The sequence below is a fragment of the Phyllobates terribilis genome, unplaced genomic scaffold (genome assembly GCF_046119375.1).
Source record: "Phyllobates terribilis strain yellow unplaced genomic scaffold, ASM4611937v1 Scaffold_3__8_contigs__length_932513732, whole genome shotgun sequence".
Classification (NCBI taxonomy): domain Eukaryota; kingdom Metazoa; phylum Chordata; class Amphibia; order Anura; family Dendrobatidae; genus Phyllobates; species Phyllobates terribilis.
This window is the reverse complement of record NW_027362763.1, coordinates 62,741,641-62,757,293: the sequence shown is the minus strand read 5'-3', so window position 1 is coordinate 62,757,293 and position 15,653 is coordinate 62,741,641. Positions and strand designations below refer to the sequence as shown.

Genomic DNA, 15,653 nt, shown 5'->3' with positions numbered 1-15,653 from the left:
TATTGTGTGTGGCCTCCTCGTGCCTGTATGATATCCCTATAACGCCTGGGCATGCTCCTGATGAGGTTGCGGATGGTCTCCTGTGGGATCTCCTCCCAGACCTGGACTAAAGCATCAGTCAACTCCTTGATTGTCTGTGGTGCAACATGGCATTGGTGGATGGAATAAGAAATGATGTCCCAGATGTGCTCGATTGGATTCAGGTCTGAGGAACGGGCGGGCCAGTCAAAAGCATCAATGCCTTCATCATGCAGACACTGCTAACACACTCCAGCCACATGAGGCCTAGCATTGTCATGAATCAGAAGGAACTCAGGGCCCACTGCACCTGCATATGGTCTCACAATGGGTCGGAAGATCTCATTCCGATACCTAATGGCAGTCAAAGTACCTCTGGCGAGCACATCAAGGGCTGTACGGCCCTCCAAAGCAATGCCTCCTCGCACCATTACTGACCACTACCGGTCATGCTGGAGGATGTTGCAGGTAGCAGAATGTTCTCCACGGCATCTCCAGACTCTGTCACATCTGTCACGTGCTCAGTGTGAACCTGATCTCATCCGTGAAGAGCATAAGGCGCCAATGTTGAATCTGCCAGTCTTGGTGTTCTCTGGTAAATGCCAATCGCCCTGCACGGCGCTGGGCTGTAAACACAACACCCACTTGTGGACGTCAGGTCTTCATACCACCCTCATGGAGTCTGTTTGTGACAGTTTGAGCAGACACATGGATGTTAGAGGCCTGCTGGAGGTCATTTTGCAGGGCTCTGGCAGTGCTCCTCCTGTTCCTCCTTGCACAAAGGTGGATATAGCAGGCCTGATGCTGGGTTGTTGCCCTCCTACAGCCCCCTTCAGTTCTCCTGGTGTACTGGCCTGTCTCCTGATATCTGCTCCATGCTCTGGACACTGTGCTGACAGACACAGCTACCCTTCTCGCAACAGCTCTCATTGATGTGCCATCCTGAATGAGCTGCACTACCTGAGCAACTTCTGTGGGTTGTAGACACCGCCTCATGCTACTGTACCTCTAGGGGTGAGACCAGTGACAAAATGAAAAAGTTACCAAAACAGCCAAAAAGGATGAGAACAGAGAAATGGTCTGTGGTCACCACCTGCAGAACCACCTTTATAGAGGGAGGTCTTGCTAATTTCCTATAATTTCTACCAGTTGTCTGTTCCATTTGCACAACAGCAGGAGACATTGATTCACATTCACTGATGCTCCATAACTGGACAGATTGATTTCACAGAAGTGTTATTGACTTGGAATTATATTGTATTGTTTAAGTGTTCCCTTTATTTTTTTTGAGCAGTGTATATTATATACACACACAGTTCTCATTGAAAAGCACATGTGCCAGGTCATCAGGTGAGCCATACAGAGTTTGTAGCCACTCAGTGTGGCTTATAGTCTTGACCAGGGCCTCCTATTAAGGCTATCTGCGTACCATGTCTATGCACTTAGCCCACAATGTTCATCAGGAGCTTTCCCCATGTAATCTAACATTCCCATATGACACCATTCACTAGACAAGAGGCCAAAAGTGTGTTCTTTCGACCTCCATCTGGCAGATTGGATCCTCTGCAAAAAAAATAAAACCTATACCCTGCGGTATAATTCTTTTTTCCTTCTAAAAAGTACAATAGCAGCCATGAGTTTGGACACAACAGCTTATGCAACGGTTTTCCTTGTGCTTATCAGAATGTGCACATTGTAGATTTTGACTGAAGGCAGCAAAACCATTGTAGAATCCTACAACTTACTTTTCTGAATCTCACAAAAGGATGGTGGGTAGTAACAAAAGACCAAACTTTGACTCATCAGCCCACAGTAGATTTCTACTTATCTAATGTCCAATCTTATGGTAAGATGTCTTGTTTGTGGTCCTCAATAGTGGCATCATTTCAGCAATATGATCAAAAGGTTTTTACTTTAAAGGGGAGGTGCACATGAAAGCCAGTTATTTCATAGTGATAGTTTTCATGACTGCATTTGAGGAAACCTTTAAGATTCTAGCAAATTTTCAGATTGACTGACCTTCATGTGTTAAAGTGATTATGGATGGTCTTTACTCTCTTTACTTCGTTGAGTGGTTCTTGCCATATTCTGGCTTAGAACTGTTGTGGAATAGGGCTCAGCACTGTATGGAGCATACGATACCAACACTGCCTGTGAAAAACACATCTGATGGTCACATATACTTTCTGAAGCCCGATGTTTCCACAAACTAGTGCCGAGACAACCTAGTCATTGGAAGCCATCACAGGAGATGGCCTGATGAAGCTGCTGGAGAGAATGCCAAGGGCGTGTAAAGCTGTCAGAGTAAAAGTGGGGTACTTTTAGTTATCTTATTTTTAACACATATTCTAGCTTGTTTCATCTGTTTTTCTTGAAGTTTTTTTTTTTTTACGTGTTCCTTCCTTCCTGGTTTTGCGGTCTTCAGTCTGAAACTTCAATGTGCACAAACCAATAAGAAGAAGGAAAATAACTGTAAATAGTGGTTATAGTGGTTAGCACTGCAGTCTTGCAGGGCTGGGGTCCTGGGTTCAAATCCCAACAAGGACAACATCTGCAAGTTGTATGTTCTCCCAGTGTTTGCGTGGGTTTCCTCCGGGTACTCCGGTTTCCTTCCAAACTCCAAAAGACATACCGATAGGAAATTTAGATTGTGAGCCCCAATGGTGACAGTGCCGATATTGTCTGTGATGCGCTGTGGAATTAATAGCACTATATAAGTGAGTTAAATAAATAAATAAATAAAAAAATAAATAAGCTCATTCTACCCTCCCTCAGACCGTTTGTTAGGACACCGCCAGTGCCCCTGCACGTGTCCTCTCCCTCTCCCCTGCAGGGACGCCGGCGTGTGTACTTTCCCATCCGCGCTCCCTCAGGGTCTGTCTGCTCCCAAGACTTGCGTGCAGATCTCCCGGGAGTGTGCTTAGGGCGCGAACTCCCTGACTCTTAAAGTACCAGAGCACACACTGATAAAAAGGACACCAGCCAAGTGCTGGGAGACGTCTTGTATATAAAGCATCCTCCAATATTTGGAGGTGCCTTAGCAACTTTAGCTAATCAGAGTGTTTCCTGTTAGCTAGTCCTCGTAAGGTCCTCGTACTCCAAATCCTGTCCGCTCTGTATGTACCTGTTCCAGTTCACCCTGCTGAACCCATATCCATCCTGCCCATGTCCAGTCCTGCTCCTGGTCCATGTACCTTCACCTGTGATCCCGTATCTGTGGCCGTCCTGTGTTCCTGCACCTGTTCTGTCTATTCCGGATTCCACATCTGCCTACCAACCGTACCTCTCCTGCTGGCCGGTCCTACTCCCCTGCCCCTTTGGGGGTCAGTTGCGCATCCATTGCCTCGGCTACAATCTCCATACTCAGCCAATCTCCGCCCTTCACTTGGTGATTGACATGCTGCTGCAGTGGAGGGCAAGTAGTTAGTGAGTACGTGCCAAGTCCCACCCAGAGCACTTTCAGCATCATTTGCATATTACTTCTAAAGTGGATTTCTCTGCAGCACAGCAGCTCCAATATTTAATAAGGTATGGATTTACAGTACATGTGTCCTTATAACAGGTTTTGCTGCGGTTTATTTTATTTTTTTTGGGGTGGGATGGGGGGCAGTAGGAGACAAAAACTGTTATATAAAACCACTCATTGATGAATGTATGAACAAATACTGCTGCCCAAAAATCTAGCCATGACATTTACTTCTGACTTTTTATCGGAATATTTAGATTGAAAAGATGCCACTAGTTATTGAAAAATCCTCACAAAGATGAGTATCACTTTTCACCAAAAAACTGAAATCTAAGCAGAAAGGCGGCTCACAAATCCCACACACGAAACTGTAAAAAAGAAAATAATTCGCTTGTTATTAATAACAAAGTAAATCACCCAAAAGTATGAATCATCAAGAGCAATAGAGGGGCAAGCCCTCAGTCACGAAAAATACATACGGCGATACATAAAAGTGAACAATTCCAAACGGAGGCAAGCAATGAGAATGTGCAAGCAATGAGAATGTGCAAGCAATGAGAATGTGCAAGCAATGAGAATGTGCAAGCAATGAGAATGTGCTCAGAAAGCATTAGGATCAGCAGCTATTAAAGCGCTATGGAAGGGGCTAGGATGCACGTTGAAAGGGTATGAATTAGGCTGCATTCATACTATCATGAGAAATGTCTATGAGATGCCCAATTTATTTTCTCGCACAGCACAGAAACCCATTGAGCATGTCCTTTTGTGATCTTCAAAATCAGGTCCATGAGATTCTATGGATCCATGATGTGGATCTATAGCAACACTATGGCATATACCAGTGAATTTTATTGCAATAACAACCGCTGTTAAAAAAAAAAAATAAAAAAAGAAAATGAAAAAAAATTCTAAAAATTTTGAAAAATTTTTGATACCTTTTAATAGCTAACTGAAAAGATGGGAACAAGTTGCAAGCTTTCGAGACTACGCAAGTCTCTTCATCTGTGCCTGAGAAATCAATTTCCCCAAGAATGGATATGAAACTCCCCTGTAATGAATAAAATCAATTTAAAAAATCACTTAAAGGGATCATCTACTACTTTGATACAGGTGACCTATCCCAAGGATAGACTGGTGAGGGTCCAACACCGGACACCAGCAGCCGTTAGCAGCTTTAATACTGGGTGTAAACAGCATGCAGAGTAGGTCATCTGTACACTAAACAACGTAAGGATGATCTATGCCAGGGGTCTCGAACCCACGGGCCGAGGGCCGCATGCAGCCCCTGAGCCGGCTTAATGCGGCCCGCAGGCACCGAAGCTCCCGTAATGATTGCGGCCTGGTCCTGAGGGCCGCAGAAGTCAGTGATTCTTTTCAGTTGAATGTTCTACAAGATGGGGACCAGGATGGGCACATTACTACAAGATGGGGACCGGGATGGGCACATTACTACAAGATAGGGACCAGAATGAGCACGTTACTACAAGATGGGGACTGGGATAGGCACTTTACTACAAGATAGGGACCAGAATGAGCACGTTACTACAAGATGGGGACCAGGATGGGCTCATTACTACAAGATAGGGACCAGGATGGGGCACATTACTACAAGATTAGGAGCAGGATGGGGCACATTACTACAAGATGGGGAGCAGGATGGGGCACATTACTACAAGATGGGGACCGGGATGGGCACATTACTACAAGATGGGGACCGGGATGGGCACATTACTACAAGATGGGGACCGGGATGGGCACATTACTACAAGATGGGGACCGGGATGGGCACATTACTACAAGATGGGGACCGGGATGGGCACGTTACTACAAGATGGGGACCGGGATGGGCACGTTACTACAAGATGGGGAACGGGATGGGCACATTACTACAAGATGGGGAACGGGATGGGCACATTACTACAAGATAGGGACCAGAATGAGCACGTTACTACAAGATGGGGACCGGGATGGGAACGTTACTGCAAGATAGGGACCAGGATGGGGCACATTACTACAAGATTAGGAGCAGGATGGGGCACATTACTACAAGATGGGGAGCAGGATGGGGCACATTACTACAAGATGGGGACCGGGATGGGCACATTACTACAAGATGGGGACCGGGATGGGCACATTACTACAAGATGGGGACCGGGATGGGCACGTTACTACAAGATGAGGACCGGGATGGGCACGTTACTACAAGATGGGGAACGGGATGGGCACATTACTACAAGATGGGGAACGGGATGGGCACATTACTACAAGATAGGGACCAGAATGAGCACGTTACTACAAGATGGGGACTGGGATAGGCACTTTACTACAAGATAGGGACCAGAATGAGCATGTTACTACAAGATGGGGACCGGGATGGGAACGTTACTGCAAGATAGGGACCAGGATGGGGCACATTACTACAAGATTAGGAGCAGGATGGGGCACATTACTACAAGATGGGGAGCAGGATGGGGCACATTACTACAAGATTAGGAGCAGGATGGGGCACATTACTACAAGATGGGGAGCAGGATGGGGCACATTACTACAAGATGGGGACCGGGATGGGCACATTACTACAAGATGGGGACCGGGATGGGCACATTACTACAAGATGGGGACCGGGATGGGCACATTACTACAAGATGGGGACCGGGATGGGCACGTTACTACAAGATGGGGACCGGGATGGGCACGTTACTACAAGATGGGGAACGGGATGGGCACATTACTACAAGATGGGGACCGGGATGGGCACTTTACTACAAGATGGGGACCGGGATGGGCACATTACTACAAGATGGGGACCAGAATGAGCACGTTACTACAAGATGGGGACTGGGATGGGAACGTTACTACAAGATGGGGACCAGGATGGGTACATTACTACAAGATGGGGACCGGGATGGGCACATTACTACAAGATGGGGACCAGAATGAGCACGTTACTACAAGATGGGGACTGGGATGGGAACGTTACTACAAGATGGGGACCAGGATGGGTACATTACTACAAGATGGGGATTGGGATGGGCACATTACTACAAGGTGGGGATTGGGATGGGCACTTTACTACAAGATAGGGACCGGGATGGGCACTTTACTACAAGATAGGGACCGGGATGGGCACTTTACTACAAGATAGGGACTGGGATGGGCACTTTACTACAAGATAGGGACCGGGATGGGCACTTTACTACAAGATAGGGACCGGGATGAGCACTTTACTACAAGATGGGGACCAGGATGGGGGACATTACTACAAGATGGGGACCAGGATGGGGGACATTACTGCAAGATGAGGTCCAAGATGGGGGACATTACTATAAGATGTGGACAAGGATGGGGACATTACTACAAGATGGGTACATTAGTAAAAGAAGTTAGTCAAAATTACTATATGGTGCAAATTTTAGAAAAAAAAAATCACTGTATGTGGCCAATTAGGGGACACAAAAAGGAAATAAAAATTGTAACACTGTAAAACTGTACCATAGCCCATAAAATGAATGCCATGTAAAATTATAAAATAAAAAGTCAAAATGTTCAAAAAATTATCCAAAAGGTATATAGAAAAAACAATATGGCATCATTAAAAATTTCATACCATCCTGCAAAAAATGCGGCCCTTCAAATTCACATTTTTTCTATGTGTGGCCCATATACTTAGCAGAGTTTGAGACCCCTGATCTATGCCAAGGATAAGTCATCAGTGTCAAAGTAGCCTCCAACGACATATGCTCATTTCATCAGCCCTTGTTGCAATTGTCACAAAAAAAAAATATTAATAAAGACATGTCATAAATGACATAGCTATGGATCCGAGTTGTGGAACCTATTGTGAAAATGGTAGTCCCTTTATTTAGGTTTCACCGGATGAAATGCCAGGCAGATTTGGCCACCTACATAGCTAGAACGTGGGATTGGTAATATGTGAATATGGGGTTCATGTACAGTGTGAACCCAACAACTCATTTTAAAGGGGTTGTCCACTACTTGGACAACCCCTTCTTGAACTAAATGTTTGGTCCTAATAAAATAAAAAAGCCTATATTCACATCCCGTGCTGGCGCCGTTCCAGCGGTGTCGGCACTCGCTGTCCCCGAGGCTCCAGTCCGGTTGTTGTGACACGTGCCGCCGGCGCCCTATCAGCGCTGGTATCACTGTCCACGCCTTAGGACAAATCGAACATGAAGAGGATGTTCGGACAGCAGCTGCTCTCTGACTTCCTCTTCATGTTCAATTTGACAGGCGGCGGGGACAGTGACGTCAGCGCTGATTGGGAGCCGATGTCACAACAACAGCACGAGAACCCCGGGAAAGAGAGCGAGTGCCGACAGCACGGGAACCCTGGGAAAGAGAGAGAATGCCGACAGCACGGGAACCCCGGAAAAGAGAGCGAATGCCAACTGCACGGGAACCCTGGGAAAGAGAGCGAGTGTCGACAGCATGGGAACCCCGGGAAAGAGAGCGAGTGCAGACAGCTCGGGAACCCCGGGAAAGAGAGAGTGAGTGCCGACAGCACGGGAACCCTCGGAAAGAGAGCGAGTGCAGACAGCACGGGAACCCCGGCAAAAAGAGCGAGCGCCGACAGCACGGGAACCCCGGGAAAAAGAGCGAGTGCCGACAGCACGGGAACCCCGGGAAAAAGAGCGAGTGCCGACAGCACGGGAACCCCGGGAAAAAGAGCGAGTGCCGACAGCACGGGAACCCCGGGAAAGAGAGCGAGTGCCGACAGCACGGCAACCTCGGGAAAAGGAGCGAGTGCCGACAGCACGGGAACCCCGGGAAAAAGAGCAAGTGCCGACACCATGGGAACCCCGGGAAAAAGAGCAAGTGCCGACACCATGGGAACCCTGGAAAAGAGAGCGAGTGCCGACACCACGGGAACGGCGCCGGCACAGGAGGTGAGTATAAGCTTTTCAACTGGGCCAAGCGTAGGGTATGACAAGGAGTTGTCCTAGTAGTGGACAACTTCTTTAATTTATCTAGGATTCTGAATATGCAAGTAGTGATAAGCGAGAGTGCTCGTTACTCAAGTTTGCTAAGGGTGCTCAGGTATACACAGAGTATCGCAGGTGCTCGAGTGACCTGTTCGAGTCCCCACACCCGCATGTTTCGTGGCTATTAGGCCACCATAAAACATGAAGGGATTGCCTGACATACACAGCAATCCCCGCATGTTTTTTGGCTGTCTAACAGCCGCAAAACAGGCGGGTGTGGGGACTCGACCACCTGCGATACTCTGTGCACCTCCCATGCTGGCGCCGTTCCAGCGGTGTCGAAACTCGCTGTCCCCGACGCTCCCGTCCAGTTGTGACACGTGCCGCCGGCGCCCTATCAGCGCTGGTATCACTGTCCCCGCCTTAGGACAAATCCAACATGAAGAGGATGTTCGGACTGCAGCTGCCCTCTGACTTCCTCTTCATGTTCAATTCGACAGGCGGCGGGGACAGTGACGTCAGCGCTGATTGGGAGCCGATGTCACAATAACAGCACGGGAACCCCGGGAAAGAGAGCGAGCGCCGGCAGCACGGGAACCCTGGGAAAGAGAGCGAGTGTCGACAGCACGGGAACCCCGGGGAACAGTGAGTGCCGACAGCATGGGAACCCCGGAAAAGAGAGATAGTGCCGACACCACGGGAACGGCGTTCCAGCAGTGTCAGCACTCGCTGTCCCCAAGGCTCCCGTCCGGTTGTTGTGACACGTGCCGCCGGCACCCTATCAGCGCTGGTATCACTGTCCCCGCCTTAGGACAAATCGAACATGAAGAGGAAGTTCGGACTGCAACTGCTCTCTGACTTCCTCTTCATGTTCAATTCGACAGGCGGCGGGGACAGTGACGTCAGCTCTGATTGGGCGCCGATGTCACAACAACAGCACGGGAACCCCGGGAAAGAGAGCGAGTGCTGACAGCACGGGAACCCTGGGAAAGAGAGAGAATGCCAACTGCACGGGAACCCCGGGAAAGAGAGCGAGTGCCGACAGCACGGGAACCCCGGGAAAGAGAGCGAGTGCAAAGAGCACGGGAACTCCGGGAAAGAGAGTGAGTGCCGACAGCACGGGAACCCCGGGAAAGAGAGCGAGTGCCGACAGCACGGGAACCCCCGGGAAAAAGAGCGAGTGCCAACAGCACGGGAACCCTGGGAAAAAGAGCGAGTGCCGACAGCACGGGAACCCCGGGAAAAAGAGCGAGTGCCGACAGCACGGGAACCCCGGGAAAAAGAGCGAGTGCAGACACCATGGGAACCCCGGAAAAGGGAGCGAGTGCCGACACCACGGGAACGGCGCCGGCACAGGAGGTGAGCATAAGCTTTTTAACTGGGCCAAGCGTGGGGTATGACTAGGAGTTGTCCTAGTAGTGGACAACTTCTTTAATTTATCTAGGATTCTGAATATGCAAGAAGTGATAAGCGAGAGTGCTCGTTACTCAAGTTTGCTAAGGGTGCTCAGGTATACACAGAGTATCGCAGGTGCTCGAGTGACCTGTTCGAGTCCCCACACCCTCATGTTTCGTGGCTATTAGGCCACCATAAAACATGAAGGGATTGCCTGACATACACAGCAATCCCGCATGTTTTTTGGCTGTCTAACAGCCGCAAAACATGCGGGTGTGGGGACTCGACCACCTGCGATACTCGGTGCATACCCGAGCACTTGCGCTCATCACATCATATGTAAGCAATGATATAGAGTGGTGACTGGGTGGCTCCGATATGCAGGAAAAAAAAGCAGAGTGTGCAGCGCTGATGTTTTGTTGCTTCCGTACAATGCAAATATCTATCTCTCGGCACCACTCTCTTGTCAGCTCTACATTTTTAATTTTTTTATACCCATCAAAGATATTTATTTATCAGATGATGATAGTTTTTGAACTCCAAATGTGGATTTTTATTTTTTTTAGATTTATGTTTTTGGCTCTTGTGCATGGGCACTGAGCAAAAGATCTTGTACCTAATATTAAAAGAGGAAAAAATAAAAAATAAAAAAAGGAGCCGACTGACAGACGGTGGCCATTCTACTTTACGGCATCTAAATAAAATGCATATTATATTCAGCTCTAATATACAAAAAAAAATTTTCTAATCACAGAAACTTGTCTCTCCAGACTAAAAGATATTTAGAACTCCACTTATACAATCAAAGGACCTTCCTAGGTAAGAAAGCCTTTATTCACATCAGCTCACCGCAGACATTCTCCAAGCAGTAGAATTTTTTTTTTTTTTACAACAGACGTCCATTTAAAAAGAGCCGTAGTTAATTGGTATCTAGCAAACATAACGAACATGATTCACTGAGGTTACGCTGATTGCATCAAGTTGGGAGATGCAATTTCATTGTGAACACCGAATAATAAAAACAGAAACAAAACTTTTTATTTAATATGTTAAAAAGGAAAAAAAAAATTTAAATCAATCAGATTTACTGCAAAAGAGGAAAAAAAAAACACCGCAGAGGTCAACAGATCAGCCGGGTATGGCTCAACGGTTCATTTGGCCACCCGTTTCGCCTGCATCGTTTGTAGAATGAGCAACCATTTAATACATGGTGGAGGGGTGGTCCGTAGAGTATCTGCTCTTATAGGTGTACCAAAAAAAAAAGCAGTCACAGACAGTGTCTTCCTTTATGAAGTTTAAATGGAAAAAAAGCAAAATTTATAGAGGTCGTCATCTGCTGATATAAATGGCATAAGCATTGAGCTCAGTGATTAGCTGCAGCGCTGTTGATGTGATTTCAGCACTGAAGGCAAAAAACTGAGTTCAGGGAAGCGCAGGAGACTCAGCGCTGCACCCTGGAGGGTGAGTAAAGCACAATTTATTTTATACAACAATTGGCACCAGAGGACAAATGTTTTCTGACGCCAGAAAACCCTTGAGGAAGTTCATGAAAATCAGGCTTCTCGCAAAGGCTATTTGCAATGCTGGAGCAAGGTGTGATGTGCAGTTCTGCCATTAAATAGGTCCTTTCACTGGATTTTTAATCTAAACAAGTGTACCTCTTCCAATTGCCGCTGCTCCACTAATTCTAGAACAGTTTTTCTTTTCTTTCTGTGCCATTCCACTGCAATGTTATGCCCACTTGTAATAGAGAGGATCCAATGTGCAAATTGTCCCCGTCTAACAACTGGGCGTATATACAAAATTTTTCTGTGGGCGTTTTCTTTTTCTCTTCTCTGGCACTAGCCAATCAAAATACGGCCGGTGCATAGAGAGGAAAAAAGGCAAACACCAACAGAGAAGGCTACAGCTTCAGCCTTGTCTAACGTGACCACCTGAGAACTCCACGGACACATCATTCCTTTCCGCTATTGTAGCTCCAGACCAAATTGGGTTACACTGTTTTTCTCCTGTGCTCTGATGCTTTCCTATGTGCCAAAAAAAGGAGAGGATGCAGCGATCGCGGAGTTCTCAGTCTGTGCATGCGAAGCAAATCTCGTCTCAGGAGAACACACTGAGCCAGGCTGCAGCAGTGATCTTCTCTGTGGGTGTTAGCTTTTTCCCCCTCTATGATACAGCTGTGTTTTCATTGGCCAGTGTCATAGAGGAGACAAAGCAAACGCCCCTGTGGTATACGCCCAGTTGCTGAAGGAGGAAAATTTGCATACTGGGCGCTGTTTATTATCATGGGCCATAACTTTGGAATAGAGGGGCACAGAAGTAAAAGAAAAACGGTTCTATAATCAGTGGAGGCACTCAGTTTATGTTAAAAATCCAGTGAAAAGTGATAAGAGAAATCCAGAGATTCTCTTTGTACTTGTTGGAAGCCAAATAAATGATCATCAAAATTTGCTACAGAATAACTTTAGGCAACTACACTGTTGGCCGCTCAGCCACGTCAAAAGTAACCATGCTAAATCTCCATAGGTTTGCAAAGCCAAGAATATGTATATTAAGGGGATTGTCTGGGCTGAAATGAAAAGTGTGCAGTCACATGTCGACAAGACTTACCGGCCTTCTTTCAATAGAAAGGAATTGAGAGAAAAGCAGGAGTCTAGTCGATACGTGACTGCTAGTATGCAAATCGCATGTATACATTCACAGGACCACCCGCCCACCCACACGGGGACTACAGGATAATTGTGACAGTATTCGTTTTGCATAATGTCACGATGACAGTAAAATTATTCCTTGATATCTGCGATCTGATATTTTATTTCAGAGTAATACACATTTATTTAATATGTAAATGAGATGTTAAGATCTATGGGCCGGACATAGATCTCCCTGAGAATCTGCCTCAAGAGCTTATTTTAAATGAAAGGAGGCCTTACCAGTGTGAGACATGTAGGTCAGGAGAGCAGACTGTCAGTTATTACATGTCTCACACTGTTAATGCGTTAAAATAAGTTCTGAAAGCAGATTCTTAGGGAGATCTATGTCCGGTCCATAGATCTTAACAGCTCATTTGCATATTAAGAAAAATATGGATTTTCAGGAATAAGACATCAGATCGCAGATATCAAGTTCTCATTTTATTCAACTTTCTATGACCTGCATGGCCATGTAGACGGCTTAGGAGGGTTGATCCTACTGACAGATTCCCTTTAACATTGAGGACTCCACAGCATCAAATAGGGGTTTAATCAGGGTCTCTGCCACTCCTTTATCTTGTCCTCAGATAGAAGTACAGCTTTAATGGGAATCTGACCTATAGGGTTTCAAAATCTAACCATGCGTCTGTATTTCTGGTGGGTACGCCGGTAAACATACCTAGTACTAACCAACTGTGTTTTTCGTGATGCGTGAATAATAATTTGTATTTCTATAGCGCCAACATATTCAGCAGCACTTGTCAGAAGGATTCAGAAGGAACATGTAGAAAGATGATAAGACATCACAGAGTAACACCTACCAAAAGGACTGAGGGCCCTGCTCGCAAGCTTACAATCTATGAGGAACTAGGGAGACACAAAAAGGTAAAAATAAAAAGTGCTTGTGCCATGAAAGGTCCAGCCATCAATAGAATAAATAGGGTATTCCAATAATACTGCATGAACCAGTACAAGTACAAAGTGGTTCTGAGTACATGGAAGGGAGAATGGAATAGTTAAGACTAGTGACGTGAGGTGACAGGCCAGTGTAAAGGAATGTGTTTTTAGGGCAAGTTTTAAACTGTGGATGCTGGAAATTAAACGGATTGTCTGAGGTAGCGCATTCCAGAAACCTGGCACAGCACAAGAGAAGTCCTTAAGACAGGAATGGGAGATTCGGATAATAGAGTATGTTAATCTTAGGTCATTGGTGGAATGGAAAGGATAGATGCTTCTTTTTCTTGGCTTCGAAGAATGAACCATCAAGAGTAATCGCTATAACACACGAGTTTAATCAAAAATGTCCCGATAACAAGATTTAACTCTTTTGGTTTGTTCGCTTTTCATATTGTGAAAAAGTAAATCATCCTCATCCTAAATATTCTAATGAAAGAACCTGGAAGAGGTTAACTTACAAAGAGAAAAAAAGTTCACCTAAGGTACTAGAAAGAAAAAAAAAAAGAAAAAAAAACACCTTTCAAATCTAAAAATACATGCAAGATGTGTAAGTTGGCTATGAAAGTGCCAAAAAAAGAAAGGGAGGGGAAAAAAAATACCTGTCAGGGCAGTTATCACACCGGGTGTAATTGATTACAAATGTTTGAAGGTCTGTGCTATAAATCAGCACTTTAATTCCACATTAACCTCTCACCATCGTCCCTGTTTCCTAGCCCCTTCTACTGAACAGGGGCTGGTGTCTCCATAAAAAGAACAGATTCCACCAGCGCGTCTCCGTGACTTTCTACACCGATTCACAGCAAAGCCATTAAATATAACACTTCCTCTCTGATTAGTCGCCTAATAATTTTCTCTGACCCTTGACATAACTCCCTTGTTGTATCAGGAACCATAAAAAATTAAGACGCACACCAACTAAAAATAAGCCTACAATGACTATTTTAAAGACTGTGTGTGGCCTTACCCATATATTTTTGGCAAGTTGCTTATTCTCCAACCACAGCTATATTCATCCAAGAGCAGTGGCACTGGAGAGTCTCTGTCTCACCTGTCAAAGCTGAGGAACGTTCCTCTGAAGACCACCAAGAGTCCGTGGACCGGGTCCATAGTTCTACCACAGTAAGCTCCGATAAGCCCCTACTAACAAGGGAATAAACTGCTTAGTCCAGGACATCGAGATCTCATAAAACAATCGGCTTAATGAGTATGTGCGCATCAGATAGAAAGAACATCTTTAGTAAAAAATAAAGTTCAAACTGAAATAAATTTTTTTTTTTTTTTTTTTTATAGAAATGTAGAATATTTTAGGGTAAACTTTACTGGCATAAAGCAATATTGAAATTTATACAAATTTAAAAAAAAAAAAAAAAAAAAGGATGTTCTGGCCCCGAACTGATAATAAAATAAAAGAGCAAAGAGGAGAGAGGAAACCGAATAAAAAAAAAAACATTTTTGTATGTATTTAAGGAAACACGAAAGATAAATTGGAATCAAGCTGCCAACTCTACCACTGACTGTACAATAAAAATATATTTAATTATACAATAGAAATAATATAGAATAGTTATTACATGTATAGGGTGCTGTGGTTTTACGTTCAGAGAGATTTGAAAAAGTTTAGAAATTTTAATCATATAAATATGTTTTACCAATCGAAGGCCAATATATTATATATATATATATATATACATATACATATACATACACACACATATATATATTATATTATATATAAAACACACACATATATGTGTTACATACATATCATAGCCACTATATATTTTAATATATATTTTATATTAAGAAATAGATAAATGCATTACATATATATATATATATATATATATATATATATATATATATATATACACACACACATATATATACATACATATACATTATGTATATATAGATTTTTTTTTATTTTTTTTTTTATTTTACACACACACACACATATATATATATATATATATATACACATACATACATACATACAAATATTAGGTATTACTGATTATTTTACTACTCCTATAGCGCCATTAATTCCACAGCGCTTTATATATATATATATATATATATATATATATATATATATATACTATTTTTATAGTAATAGAGAGATAGATTTTTTTTAAATATATTATAATATACTTTGACAGAATTTACCAAGCAATAATAATA

At 44.5% G+C, this 15,653-nt stretch overlaps 1 protein-coding gene and 1 long non-coding RNA gene across 4 annotated transcripts in view; both read right to left on the bottom strand.

Moving 5' to 3' along the window:
• The window catches only part of SUPT3H (SPT3 homolog, SAGA and STAGA complex component), a 633,482-nt gene that overhangs the window by 518,882 nt on the left and 98,947 nt on the right, over positions 1–15,653 (bottom strand). The gene's annotated exons all lie outside the window — the stretch shown is intronic.
• The window catches only part of LOC141258803 (uncharacterized), a 124,053-nt gene that overhangs the window by 106,588 nt on the left and 1,812 nt on the right, over positions 1–15,653 (bottom strand). Inside the window, exon 2 of the long non-coding RNA XR_012318337.1 lies at positions 14,521–14,612. This is a non-coding gene — a long non-coding RNA (uncharacterized lncRNA). The remainder of the gene's footprint in view (positions 1–14,520; positions 14,613–15,653) is intronic.